We start from the raw sequence: 12,728 nt of genomic DNA on the forward strand, positions 1-12,728 counted from the left end.
GAAATACCACAAATGTGTTTAAAAGGAGGAAAACAAGAAGAAAGATGTAAGGGACTAGTACAACTAAGAGTCCTAAATGAAGTGAAAAAGGATGTTTTTCAGACTCAGAACTTGATTCTTGTGTGTGTTTATTTAAAACTGCACTAAGTTGATGTGGATGTTCTTCAGAAATGGGTAATACTACTGATACGGGAATGTAATGGTTTCAAGTACAACATGCCAGAGGAATCTGGGCTTAGGATAGAAAGAAATGTTTACTGATGTGTTCAAATTCTGAAGAGACGAGATTGAGACCAGAAACTTCAGAAAAGGATATTTTACTCTCTTTAAGAAGAACTACATTGAACACCTGAGAAAGATCTGTTAAGTCATGTGTCACCAGTGTCTACCTCCTTCCATTCTTTCTTCATAAGTGCCCAGCTATAGTGAGAGTCTGGTTCATTTTGCTTTGGTTAATTATGCTTTTATACTAGTAACACTTTCACACAACTTGTGGTTTTCTTTATTATTTAGTGCTTTTTGAGTTTTTTGGGGTTTTTGTTTTGTTTTGGTTTTTTATTTTTTTAAATGGCATTTGAAGTTGAGGCATCTGCAAAAGCCAGTTTTCCTGCCTGGAATAAGATTTGCCCTAGGATAACAACCGAGGGATAATCTATGAGGTTTCTGTCAACTGAGGGGGAAACTGCAAGTATTTGCAGGACAGTCAGTCTGTACTGTCTTGAGTAATCTTATTGAGGGGAATTAAATCCCTTAGAGTAAGGAATTCAACAGTTGGCTGTTTTTGCTGAATAGGGCCTGGTAAGATTTGAGTTACAAGGTCAAATTAATTTGACAAGATTCTAGGTTTCTCCTGAAGTAAGTACAATTTGAAAAATGTTGAGTATGACATTATAATAATCTAACAGGTGAAACCTACTTGAAAGGTGTGTATGTGGTAACAAACTAAACACTGCAAACCTTGTTTCTTTAGGAAATGAGACTAAGAATGTAATCTCTTGGTGCTTGTGCCTCCTTTAACAATTTTTAAAGCCATTGATTAATTTCAACCAAAGCTGACAATGGAGATCAATCTTTAAGATGCTTGATTTCTATGAGCTTCATGAAAATACAATCCATCTCTGTTACCCACCTATCTATCAGTGCTCTCATTAGGAAAATACGGTAGTGTCAGTTCAACCCTTAGTAGTTATCAGATAATCTGTAGGTGGCAGCAGTGGTATGAATGCCCTGATTACTTCTGTCAGATTAGTGCTTTTGTAGACGTGGGAGAATCCAGTTGTAAGTGCTAAAGCTATAGGAAATCAGTCTTTTCTAATTCTGCCTTCCGTATTTCAAATCAGTTTTACTTGAGGCAGTGGTATGAAGAAGCCATAAAGGTGATTAATATTTTGTAATGAAGCTATTGGCACCTAATAAGCTATTCACTTCTATAGACTCTTTACTAAAAGTATTTAAGAACTTGAAGGTAAATGTGAAATTCAATTTTGAATACATACATTTGGATACTAGTTCCTTTGTCTAAATGAATTCATTAGTATTGATTGATCAATCACCTTCCAAAGAGATAATCAAGGGGTAATCTTGTTAAAGACAAATGGACTACTTAGCATGACTCAAAATGTCAAAGGGCCAAATCTTGATTTGAGAGTGGAGAATAACCTTACAGTTACATTAGGACTGTTAAAATGAGAAAGGCAAGAGGGACTCATTCCAAAAGGAAGTGAGTTTTTGCTGGGTCTCTAAGTCAGAGGAGCCTGCAGCTGGCTGATCCTGCAGCTTTGCTTTAATATACAGTGCAGAAGGGAGAATGTGCAGATGGGGAGAATCAGGTCCATTATGGTATCGTGCAACAATGAAAGATAAGGTCACTTGAGCTAAAGCTTATAATTTATTCCTGATGTTGTTAGTTTTTAAAAAGAAAATGTTGTAAATTTTTTTGGCAAACGTTGGAATGAACTATACGGAAAATTCCTAATAATGACCATTAATCAGCTTTCAAAAGAGTATTGCGAAACTTTAATGTGTTTGAATATTTCCTAACGGTCAGCTGAAAGATGATGATATAAGATGTAAACAGCATTTGGAATGGGCTGCTTCACATTATACTGGCACTTTTTAAAAAATTAGATCTGAATATCAGCTGTATGTTTACTCCATTTCTCTTCTGGAGTATCTGAATTTCCATTTTAACTACTGGATATAAGGTATGGTAAGCTTGGACATGTATCTGTAAGCATTGGGCCCCAGATCTTCAAAGACTTAAAAATTTCGTAATTTTTACTATTATAAATGGTAATAAACATTCTTAATGTCTCATTTTATTAACTTATTTAATCTTCAGATAGTAATTATGATATATTCAGGTATCCAGAAAACAATGCTTTGTGAAACATCAGCATCTTGGTTCTCTCTAAAGTACTCTTCCAGTCTCTGAAGTTACATCATACCATTTTGTAGAAACAGTATTTTGAACAATTGTCTGAAACTGACTGGACTTAGTATATGACCAGCTGCTGAGGAGAGCAGGCTCTAGAATGGGAAGCTCCTGGATCCTGGGAATATTTGACTCTGGCAATAAGAGTGACCTGGAACCTCTTTGTGAATATAGAGGACTCAAAAATACCTGTTTAGTCCTGCTGATCATGGAGATGGTGCTTGTCTGCACGTGACTTCTGCAGGTGGATTACGGTTCACTTAGAGCTCACTTTGCGTTTTCTGTTACTTTGTTGAGGGTAGAATATAGACAAGGACTCATACATAAAACATCTACAGCTAAATTGCGGTGTGCCCAGGATTTTATTCTCTACAAACCTTAAAATATTACTTCAGAACTAGAACAATAGAATAAATAGCTTTTCAACTTGCATATGGTGGCAGCTGAAGCTGGCTAAGTTTCTTTCTTACTCCTAACTTTGTTTGCCTTGAGCTGAGTAAAATCTACTGATGCCAGACCGATCTATTTTATAGGGACAGACTGCAAACAGTTCTGCTAAAACAAAAATCTCTTCCAAGTGGAAGAGAAAAAAAACTTTTAAATTGTCTTTTGAGTTATAAAAACCTAAGGTTCTGTATGGCAATTTTATTTCAAGCTGACTTGCAATTTTTTGGTGCCATTTATGCAAAATTTAAAAATTATTCTAACTTGTGCATTTATCAAAGTTTCATGTTTGAATTCTTTGGGCTGTGGCTTAATGGTACATAATTTTGTATTTCTGAAGAAATGTCTGTGACAAACCAGCTGGGGCTTACAGATTCATTCTTTACTAAGTCATCCTGATTGGAGAAATTTCTGCGTATGTTCTGATGTTACAGTTAATTTCCTCCTCAGCCTGATATTCCAAGCTTTGTTTTTGAGCCCAGACAACCCATTGTACATTGATCTGTGAGGATTTCCAAGCAATAAGGCAGACTAAAACACCTTACACTTCAAATTATTTTGTAATATACCTGCACATGAAAAAGCTATAACATGACATAAAAGTATTGCAAGACTTTTTAAAAACTGTACGTGCCTTTTGGAATATGCAGATGAGCTTTTTTGCGAACTGCTATTTATCGAGCTTTCATTTCTGTGGTCCAATTTCTACATTTTAGGTTGTAACTTTTCAGGAAGTTGTATAAAATGTTTACTTAGGAATGCAGAATGAAGCATTCTGCCTGCTTAGTTTCTGAACCTCTGTTTTACTCAGAGGGAGCTTAGGATTGCTTGTCCTGTCATATGCTGTCACTTGAAGCATCAAAATTTATGTAGCTGAGGGATTGGTCTGAGCAGGCACAATTCATATAGACTGCAGCTTTGGTTATCCCTGCTCAAGGGGTTGGCATAAGGTTAAGCTTTCTCCTTTGACGTGATCTGTGTATAAATACTGTAGAAATTTTGGGCTCTGGCTCAGGCCTGTTTTTCAAACAAGCTAAATTCATCTGAAGTGTCCCCTCTCTTGAGGCAGCCATGCTGAGGGTTTCCTAATGGTGAACCTGTTGTTGTTCTTTGTGTCTTGAACAATATTTAGGACCCACATGGCAACAGCAGGAACAGAAGACCAGGGGCTTGGGGTTCAGATCTTGGGCAAAGAAAGGTTTTGAGCCTGTATGAATGTCTAAATTGCTGAACTATTGAGTAAAAAGCTATTTCTCCTGATACTGTTTTGTAAACTTCTTGCTTGCAAGGAAAGCTGAAGTGCTGTGGGTTGCTCTGTAGTACTATTTATTTTTCATCACAAATGTAATTAAAAGCAAAAATGCTTCTCATGGTTAACTTAAATCACACTCTTTTTCTGTTGTTTTCAGAGACTGGTAGGCTGTGCAGAAAATCACTTCTTCCAATGGATAATGCCCCATGATTTAAAGACAGACCCCTAGTAACTATTGAGGCTTATTACTTGGTGATCTGCAGCAGCTACCACTGCATTAAATGGAAGTGGTTTGCACAAGCAATTCTGATAATCAAACCATTTAAAGTATCTACCTGGGGGTGCATATGTTAGTTTCTTGGCCAGCAAAATCTTGTAAACCCAACCCATTTATTTAGACATTTGTGTCCATATTTTGGCATCTAAGTGTAGGCTTAGGCACCACAGATTGAATTGTCACCCTTACTTTTGAAATTTGAACCATAGTCACTTCTAAAGGTAGCTGCAGTGCTGCCAGCATTTTAAGGTGGGGCTTCTGTTGGCAACATATGCAACACTGGCTGGGATAATCTCTACATTCAAAACAACAACAAGAAAAAAACCCACACACAGGTACACACACACACACACATCCCCCACACCCCCCGACTCAGGATCTTGTTCATGTGTGTAAGTAAGGAAATGGATGATGGTCTTTTAAAAATAAACAAATTATAAAAGTGCTTCACCACCACAACTCTGTCACAGATTGAACAATGTCTTGAAAGAATTGATGAAGCAGAGAAAGAACTAGTGCCCACTACAGTACTAATGCCTCATCCCCTGGTAAGTCGAACAGTGTCAAGGGCTTATCAAAGAATGGCTTCTCGCTACTTTTGCTACTGTTTTATTTTGCTCTTGAGGTAAAAGGAGGGCCCCAGCTATATGCTAATATAGATTTATGCCCAAGAACACTAAGATTTAAGGATATTTCCACCGTTCACGGTTAAAAGCTTATTGGCAAAATCTTTGCGTACAGACTTTTGTTTGTGATGTGGATGTCTATTGGTTTTCCTGTAGTTTTTCAGCTGGGTTTTGTCCCTCTGAATGTCTAGATGAATGTTACATTGTTCAGCCTGTGACTCTGTCATGATCTGCTTACCCTTACTTGTTCCAGGTGTTCAGGAATTGGTATATCTGTGCAGTTGATGCTGGCTGTCAGCTGAAGATGCAAGGAGTGATCCTGAACTGATAAAAGTTCAGCTCTAAGTGGTGACTTTGAGGGGGAGGTCTAGGCTATCTTAGATGTATCCTTCAGGGTAGGATTCCTCTGATCTAAAATAAAACTTTTGAACTCATTCTTGTGAGGTGAATGTTGATTTGCACAGAACAAACAGAGGATGTAGCTTTCAGGTTTCTCACATGGCCAGTTTCGAACCATTCAGTTTTGTTGCTTCCTCCTGCTAAGACAACTTATACTGTCTGGTTTTTAGGCAAGCGTCTATAACATGGGGTGTGCCAAAGCGTACTGAGAAATTGTTCCGTGATTCTTGTCACCGTTTGATTTGGTGGGTATGAACTAGAAGCGTTTGATGTGGCATGACTTTGTAGGATCAGATAAATCTGCAACTGTTAATAATGTCTGGTGATGGATCTTTGTTTCATTACTGGATGTAAGTGATCATACTTGGCCCCCAATGGTATGGCATTGAGCACAAGACAATGAAGTGGCTTTGATTAGTTTCTAGATACAATAAAATGTTGGCTTGTTTATAGGCATGGTCTAACGAATCAACAGATTGACTGAGATTCAAGGAATGTGAGTTTTATTACTGGCTTTTCCAGCATCAAGTACAGTGGCCTTGGCAGATGAATTAACCTTCTTTTGTAGATTAAAAAGTTGAGACCTGGAGAAGTAAGTGAAAATTACATCCTTTGTGCAAGTTGTAAAAATGAATGTGGTCTACATAAATATTTATAAAATAAATGAAAGTTACTATCAATATTACTGCAGCATTTCCATTTGAAACTATTTCAGAGAGTTTGCAATGCAAAGATTTAAACCAGTTCTATTTCAGAGCTGCTTCTTGTGCTTTGTGATGGTAGAGTTCCCTTCCTTCTTTCCATCCTCTCTCTGTCCCTTCACTACCACCCCCTAACCCCCCAACAAAAATTAGGATTGAGGTGGCCCTTAGTTCTGATCCTTCCAGCTGGCAGGAGGTACAGCAGGTTCTTTCCCCTGCTGTGGCCAGGGTGCTTTTGTTTGTGTATGTGCTTCTCTGATCAGCGGTCTCTTTTTTTTTTTTTTCTGAAGTGGCCTCTGCAGTGCATGAGATTTATGGCAATGTGTACTTTCATTATGTATCAGTGTTACTATGCAAGCTCGCTGCATCTCTGTCAGAGGAAGAACAGCTTCTCAGAACAAGCCTACAGTATTATCTTTGAACATATGTTCTCTATTAAGTGAGATGAGGAAAGTCACTTAGTTTTCCTTCCATTTGGAGGTTAAAATGGAGGGCTTGTCTAAAAACAGATTGTAGTAAATTGGAGGTTTATTTGAACAGTATGTCAACATTATTAACTTGAAAATATATACTAAATTGATAGGTTTCCTTTAATTACCTCATCTTGAAAGCTGTTCTCAACAAACAAGCAAACAGTTCAAAAGTGATTTAATCCATCTGAAAATGAGAAAATCAGAGGAAAGCATACAGCACTATGCTAAATATGACTTGTGTTATAATGAGTGCTAGATAAGCTATGTAATGTATTTGGCCCATTCCACTTCCTCCTGTTCAGAAGTAATAACAAATTAAAAAAATTGTTTGTGTCTAGGGTTATTCTGTGAATGTGCAAGCAATGGCCTATACTTTGGGCATAGACAACACGTGGGGTTGCGGAGGTGCTAGCTTGTTGCTATGACTGGTTTGAAACAAGTTATGTGACTGGGGTGCTGGAACACATAGTCACTTGACTGCACTGACAGATGTTTGATGGCTACGTGAAAGCTTCATGTGTGAAATGCATTATACAAGTATCTATGAGACTTCTTTGCTTTTAGACATTATTCTGAAGATTTTAATGATGATGTACATGCCAAGAATGCCAATTTGCTTTAGCATTCCACATAATCATAGACATTTCAGCAGCATTCACTCAGCACTACTTATGTATGTGCTACCCTTTCAGACTGAAGAGCTAAAATTAGGGGCCTTCTAGATTACCCTATTGCCAAGGAAAACTGGGGATTTCTAGGGAAACTGAGCTGCTTTAGTACAGTTAATGAGAAACATGTGCCAAGTCTGACTTACTTCAACACAGCACATAAACAGAGACAGTTTCACAATTTGGAGCTTTAAAATTCTTTCAATAAATAACCCATTTTAAAAATCCACTTGTTCTTGACCAGAATGGGTCAGTAATTCAGACGTGGTTTTCTTCTTAATGTGGCTTCTGGGCTATTTCCTTCCAGGTGAAACTCTTTGGGTAGAGCCTCGTATCCACACCAAAACTCAGTAGCAAATCTTACCTGTCTATGTTTTAGGAAGAAGTGCTGCCATAGTAGGAATTGATGATCTTCCTGACCCAGTGAAGAGTGGTTCTTAAGTCCACCATTTCGGCCCTTGATAGAGTGTGAAAGAAACATGACATTTTTAGATCTTCCAAACTACTCATTGTCACCCTTTCCAGTGACTATATCCAGGAAGATCAGCATCCAGAAGTGGTGCTTTCTGACAAAATGAACGGAGGATGTTACAGTTCTTCTAGGCAACCACTAGCTGTCTGGTAAAGGAACCATGCAAAATTACCATTTTTTGTCCTTGTACTTCAAAAAATAAGTAAGAAATAGCAGATCTTGACCTACATGAATATTTTGTTCTAAGTAGTTTTGGCAGTGGTTGATGAATCAGTTTTCTGTTATTTTAAATATTATATTGGGTTTATCCTTGAATCTGCACCCTATTGTTAAAAAGACAGCTTTATTGTTGTACAAATTAATTTGTATATGTCAGTGACTCTAGCTGAGATTTCTAAGCATTTATGCAAAGAAATTGAGCGATGGTGCAGCATGTAATCCCAGTTTGTCACATGAGGTACAGACACTTTCTTTAGTAGGAGAGACTGCACAGTGTTTTCTTCATAATTTGTGACTGCAGAGCTCATGGTGTAAGTAACCTTCATTACTACAGCTGAAGGTATGGTGGTTCTGAGGTGTAATTGGGCTTCCTATACTGTTCAAATACCAGAAAGTGGTCTGCTGCCTTGTCCTTGTGTTTCTCTGCTCTCACACTGAAGTGATTCTAAATGTCTGTGTCTAACTGACTAGTACTCGCTTTCAGCTATCATCCCGAGTCCCTCCTCTCTGGTCTATGTTTCTCTTGACCCTACCCCGAGTACTAAAGCCAAGCATAATACCAGACTGTCCCAGTTGCCACGTGCTTGGCCACTTCCCTATTAAATTTAATTTTATACTTCACATCCTTTCTACTGTGTATAGTTAATTTTATATGTACATCCTTTATTCATACTAGTATGTCCAAGTTTGTGTTTTGCTATTTTATTACGCATAATTTCCAAAATTATCCTCAGGAACATAACATTCTTAAATACAATAGAAAAAGCTTTTGCAATTGGACGTTTTGCAGTTTCTTGCTATCCTTATAAAACTGTGATTGACATTGGAGGATAGTAGTTTGTCACAGAGGGATTTGGGACACTATTATAAAACATAGCAATTTTTTTTGTTTATTTTTTTGGTGAGAAAAAACAGCTTGGTCAGTGAAAGGCTTGCCCTGGGCTCATCTAGTAGGATCACTGACTATGTGTATCTGGCCTGATACTGTGCAGAACACATTTAGGGTGCCTGAACTGCTGAATAGGGGCTTGTTTAGAAGTTATAGTTGTGTGAATATTTACAGAAGAAAATTCTTCAAAATGCCTCTGGATTTTTGTGGTACTATATTCAGGAAAAACAAGTATGCTTAGAAATCCTGAGAATCTGTTATCCAAATGTCAGTGGAAAAGAATTCGCAGTAGTTGGGGCATCTTCCTTACCTTTAAAGGTTATGGCTTAAAACTGTTTTGGGATCTAGAAGGTGCAAAATTTGGACTAGACTTAGCATTAAACAACATTTGACACATCATAAGCAACAATACAATACTGCTTATCAGGATGTTGTATTTCCAAAAGGAAGCCATAAACCAGAGAGTTGTACTCACCTCTCCTTCCCATATGCTTACAGTACATGGGAATATCTTTTCATCTTGCCAATTATTTTTCGCACTAGTGGGTTGGCTACTCATCTTCAGTACTTCATTGTTAGTTTATGTGATACTTCAGTTTGTGTTGTCCTATATTTTATGTGGCAGCTTGTCATTAAAGATCCCAGCAATTATCACTCTGTGCAACTCTACCAGTCTCTGCTCAATGGCCAAATTGCAGCTGAGCAGTTACAGCCTCCTTCACTGTGAAGTGTGAAGGAACAGGGTGGCATCAAGCTTTTGCTTTTACTTGTTCTAACATTATTTTGTGGTGCTGTTACCATTACAAGCAGGACTGAAACTATCAAAGCCTTTGTAACTTTACATGCATATAGCTGTGATGAATGTAAACATTGTGTGACAGAGAGATGCAAAAAGAAGGCTCATTTTATGATACAGGCAGTATCATGCCTTTATAAAAAACATTTACACATGTGTTTACTTCCCAGGCAACAGGGCTGTTGCTAGAGGCCATCTGATTAAAAGCCTTCATCCTGCAATTCCCAGTATTAGGATAAATCATAGAGCATTGTTTACATGACTCCTTGTGTTTTGTGTCATGTATCCTCATATGCAGATGGTTTTCATTGTTTATTGCTAATAGTATGTATTAAAGTTTTTCTATACATTTTTGTGGCATTTTGTATGTTTAAACTCTACTGTAGAATGGGAATGATTATGTATTTTGTCTGAGGGAAATGAAAGTCATCCTTGGGATACTTTTGGGTTTGTTTTCTCTGCTTATACAACAGCCTTTTGCTGTTCTAGAAAAAGGCAGAAACCTTTCACCATCTAAACATTTTGCCTTGCATTCCTGGATTAATAATGCAAGCAGAAGATATATGTCAGGTGTATTGGGTTTGCGTGGCAAGGTTTTCATAGCAAGGAGGCTAGAGGGGTGGCTCCTGTGAGAAGCTGCTAGCAGCTTCCCCCATGTCCGACAGAGCCAACACCAGCCAGCTACAAGTTGGACGCACCACTGGCCGAGGCTGAGCCCATCAGCAACGGTGGTAACACCTCTGGGATAACACAGTTAAGAGGGGAAAAAGAACCTGAGTAACAGCAGTTACAGCTGAGGAGAGGAGTGAGAATAAGTGAGAGAAACCACTCTGCAGACCCCAAGGCCAGTGATGAAGGAGGGGAGGAGGTGCTGCAGGCACCAGAGCAGGGATTCCCCTGCAGCCTGTGGTGCAGCCCATGGTGAGGCAGCTGTGCACTGCACCCACGGAGGGTAACGGAGGGGCAGAGACCCACCTGCAGCCTGGGAAAGACCCCACGCCAGAGCAGGGGGATGTGCCCCGAAGGAGGCTGTGACACCGTGGGAAGCCCACGCTGGAGCAGGCTCCTGGCAGGACGTGTGGCCCTGTGGAGAGAGGAGCCCACGCTGGAGCAGGTTTGCTGGTGGGACTTGTGACCCCATGGGGGACCCACATTGGAGCCATCTGTTCCTGAAGGATGGCACCCCGTGGGAGGGACACACACTGGAGCAGTTCGTGGAGAACTGCAGCCTGTGGGAAGGACTCATGTTGGAGAAGTTTGTGGAGCACTATCTCCTGTGGGAGGGACCCCATGCTGGAGCAGGGGAAGAGTGTGAGGAGTCCTCCCCCTGAGAAGGAAGAAGTGGCCGAGACAACGGGTGGTGAACTGACCACAACCCCCATTCCCCATCCCCCTGTGCCTCTGGTAGGGGAGGAGATAGAGAATTTGGGAGTAAAGCTGAACCCGGGAAGAAGGGAGTGGTGGGGGAAGGTGTTTTAAGATTTAGTTTTTATTTTGTCATTATCCTACTCTGATTTTGCTTGGTAATAAATTAAACTAATTTCCCCAAGTCAAGTCTGTTTTGCCCATGACCGTAATTGCTGAGGGATCTCTCTGTCCTTATCTTGACCCATGAGCCTTTTCTCTCCCCTGTCCTGCTGAGGAGGGGAGTGATAGAGCAGCTTTGGTGGGCACCTGGTGTCCAGCCAGGGTCAACCCACCATGGTCAAGTCACATGAAGGATGACAAGATGATAGAACATACTGACACAGTGCAGGGGAGCTGGTTGACTGAAGCACCTAGACAAGATGGAAGTGATTTAGCAACAATTCCATACCTCAAGTCCTCTGTGTATTAAAAGGATTCCTTTATCAAGAACCTCAAAATTAAAAGGTGTGAGGAGCCAGATTTTTCAGCTGTTTTAGGTGATTGTAGCTCCATTAGTGATTGAATGGGTGGCTGAATGAATGAATGCATGTGTTTAACTGCTCTGAGTTACTTGAAGATCTGGTTGAGAAGCTCTTTCTAAATGAATAATAGGGGAAGGATAGGGAAGATAGTTTTGGAAGAGTATACAAAATTCTGATGTTTCTTCTTTCTCCCCTTATTTGGGAAAGAACTGTAGGCAACTGGTAAGAAGAAGCCCTAACTGAAAAGCTTGATTTAAATGAGAATTTCTAGAGTTGATTCCCTTCAGAACAGGAAGCAAACCAGAAAACTTCTAACTGCTCTAAAAGGAGGGGGAAAGACTAATGGCTGATTAATGTTTTTCTTCAGCCTTCACTTACATTACTATATTAGTCAAAACAAAATCACTCTTTTTCAGGGTAACAGAAGGTTGAAATGAATGTTCAACACTTCTGTAAGTGCCCCCTACCCCCAATATGCTTTCACTCTTCTCTCCTAAGTAGTCTTCTGGCAAAACTGACTCAATTTTGTGTAGTAGTTTTATTTTTCTCTTATCCTTTGACAGAAAATGGCTTTGTGGGGTTTGTGTCTGTAGGGGTGTGTGTCTATGTGGGATGGTGGTGTACTATTTTGTTTTCCCTTTCCACCATCCGAGTCTAGTACGAACTGTTTCTGATTTTGGCTGAGAACTTCACAGCTGCTGATCTTCTTCCTAATGTGTTCAAAATAATTTGTGAAGGGTTTTAACTTCATGCAGTGAAGGAAGAGCCCCTAAACTCTAGGGAAAGATAAAAGACAAGGTTCTGATACTGTCAGTCTGAATGAATGAATGAACACATTCTTGTGCTTCTTATGGAAGTAAATCTCAAAGCCCTAAAAAAGAGACAATTCCAAATCTATTTGTTTAAATTCCTCACTTCCAAAGAGAAACTTATGTGTTTTATAAATAAGGCCTTGTTACAGAACAGCTGAACTGTCCTTGTGAACTGTTTCTGGCGTTCTTGAGAATTTTATTCTAAATGGTGAGTTTTCTCTAGGGTTTGAAAAACAAACAAAATGGTATATGAGCAAACCAGCAGCACATCTAGGATGAATCCATAGAGACTAGTAGGCCTAGAGTTAGTGGCCTGCAATTCTTCCAGATACATGGTACTCCCAATATGAACTACATTTTAAAAACATAATCTGATT

This window comes from Strix aluco, chromosome 4 (genome assembly GCF_031877795.1).
Source record: "Strix aluco isolate bStrAlu1 chromosome 4, bStrAlu1.hap1, whole genome shotgun sequence".
In the NCBI taxonomy this organism is placed as follows: Eukaryota; Metazoa; Chordata; class Aves; order Strigiformes; family Strigidae; genus Strix; species Strix aluco.